The sequence below is a fragment of the Triticum aestivum genome, chromosome 7A (assembly GCF_018294505.1).
Source record: "Triticum aestivum cultivar Chinese Spring chromosome 7A, IWGSC CS RefSeq v2.1, whole genome shotgun sequence".
Classification (NCBI taxonomy): Eukaryota; Viridiplantae; Streptophyta; class Magnoliopsida; order Poales; family Poaceae; genus Triticum; species Triticum aestivum.
The window spans coordinates 1,927,575-1,930,012 of NC_057812.1; the positions used below are offsets into that span (position 1 = coordinate 1,927,575).

The window sequence follows — 2,438 nt, forward strand, 5'->3', positions numbered from 1 at the left end:
AACTCATTTTGAAAATGAATATATGATGCAGTACCACTTCGGAATTTCCATATAGGTACGATGAAAAGCATAATAAACAAGAAGTAACAACATCAATAAAGCGCGCTAGCTATTAAAGTACTATTGTCTTAGATTAATTTGAAGAAGAAGGCAGCACAGATTGCGTACAGGTGTGAAGCGACGTACCTTGTTGAGTTGAATAATAATCGCGACTATGGTGGCAGGATTGGAGAGCAGAAACAGACAGGCGTGGTTCAGTCTTGTTAGTGTGCACAAATGAATGCCTTTGGCCCATATAAATGACAGGGGGCACAAATACTTACCTTTTGCTTTTGGTAAAGAAACAAATCAATTCTTTGCTTGTAGCTTTAGCGAGATGCAGGATTCAAAGATAAAAAAGCTGACAGAATGCAAGGCTGTCTCTCCACTGGTGGTGTTCCTGGCAATTAATCCAACTACTTCTGGTTAGCCCTGAAACGTTCGGTTAATTCAGTCGATATGGTTATTTGGTAAATATGGTTTCAATACAATAGTAAATATGGTATGAATAAGATATACGGTTCGGTTTCGGTAGATACCAAACCATTTCGATATGGATTCGGCAAATATCATGCTAACTAAAGTTGACGCATATTTGAGAATGATGCGACGACTAGACATCACAAATGACAAGTCAACATATGAAAATTTTAGTAACTAACATCAATGTCAACCATTCAATATCATTCTCCAACAAGTATTAGGCCAACAACCAAGACTACATCAGCCAGCCAAACTGCGCCACAAAGTGCGAGATTGGATGCCGGGCGGCTCGGGGGTTCAAACCCTAGCCCCGCCGCCGGCCCCTCCTCCCTCTCTCCCTCCCCTCGCAGCCGCCCGAAGTGACCGCCAGCCAAGCCCGGGGCGCTGCTGCTGATGAAGGTGGCGGCGGGGCCTCTCGCTCCTCTCGATGCTGCCCTGTGCTGCTCGGGATCCGGAGCGGCGGCCCCGGCTGGTTGGGCGCCACCGGACCTCGGCGCAAGGTGGCGTGGGCGCGGGCACGGGTCACAGATCTCGGCCGTGCGGGCGGCGAGCTCTGCGGTGGATGCGAGCCAGGGCGCGGCGGCGGCCTCTGCTCCGACGCTGCCAGATCTGACCGCCTTCTCGCTTCCGCTGCTGATTCGGCGGACCCTCACCCCCCAGCTCTGGTTTGCCTCGTCGCAGACGCCATTCCTACGCTGGGTGGGTGCCGGTGACAGGTACATTTGATCGGGAGAAATCCCAAGCCAGCTCTGCAGGCTTCGACGGCGGTGACGCCCGCGGGCGCCACTCACCTTCCTGGAGGCGCCGTCAGGTATATTGCCCCCGTCCCCTTCCCCTTGGCTTCCCGGGTGAAAACCCCAACTTTGTTGGGCGGCGGCGACACCCTTGGCGTCGTATCCTTCCTGAAGGCGCCCCTTAGGGAACTAAGGATGGTTGTTGGACTTCGCTGTGATGTGTGTGGTGGGTGTCGGCGGCGACAATGTTTCTCCAGTGGTGGCGGTGCCCTCCCTGGTGAGGGACCATGATGATTGGGTGATCTCCATGCTCCTGTAGTGCCCCTGTCCGGTGCCCGTGGTTCCTGGACAGGAGGGGATAGGGATCCCTTCCGTTGGTGTCACTCCAGCGAGTCGTAGAGCCAAAGCTTATATTTTTGATCTTGGTCCTGGCTGTTGCTCTTTTGTTCATCCTAGCGGTTTGTCTTTTGTGTGCTTGGGTCTCTGGATTTCGGTGATGTTCTGCTCCATGTGAGAAGTTGGCGACAAGACAGGACTGCCTGGTTCGGCTCCTGTGGTTTCCATCGATGCCAACCATCCAGGTTCTAGGGTGAACATGTCCATCTATCGACGGTGCGGCGCCTTCCGAGCCAGGCAAGGAGGCAGGGCCTTCTTCGAAGATGGATCTGGGTGCTAGTGTTTTTCGCTGGGGCCCTGGTGTTTTGGCGACGGCTGGCCTACTCGGCGGCGTCTGTTCTTCCTCTTCTGCATCGGCATTCTCCTACTCCTAGACTTCGTGTGTGCAAGAGGGCCTTGTCATCCCTAAGCTAGGTGCTCATTGTCGATCTTCTTTAGCTTGTTGTATGCTAGGTCTGTGAGCTGCTCCCTGGCGTCGTTGTATCTTGCCGTCTTTCTTGTTTTCTTTTTCTTTTTCTTGGTGAGTTGTGTGTTTGGTTTGTCGAGATGTAATCCTGGCCGGTTGATGGCTTTGTTAATTCAAAGCCGGGCTCTTCGTGAGCCTTCGTTCTAAAAAAAGTGCGAGATTGGATTGAGTTTTTTTTAACGCCCCGGCCACAACCATCAGTTCCCGGCAGTTACGCCTAGCGGGATCTAAACTGGCCCCATAAATCAACATTAGTCTTTTCTGCGTACTTTGTCTTCATTCATGATTATGATGGCAGGAATGGAGAGCAGAATCTGACA

At 52.2% G+C, this 2,438-nt stretch overlaps 1 protein-coding gene across 1 annotated transcript in view; it reads right to left on the reverse strand.

The window, feature by feature from the left end:
• The window catches only part of LOC123153359 (uncharacterized), a 3,273-nt gene extending 3,024 nt beyond the window's left edge, over positions 1–249 (reverse strand). Inside the window, exon 1 of the mRNA XM_044572515.1 lies at positions 187–249. The gene's annotated coding sequence lies outside the window, so the exon portion shown is untranslated. The remainder of the gene's footprint in view (positions 1–186) is intronic.
• Positions 250–2,438: the final 2,189 nt, after the last annotated feature.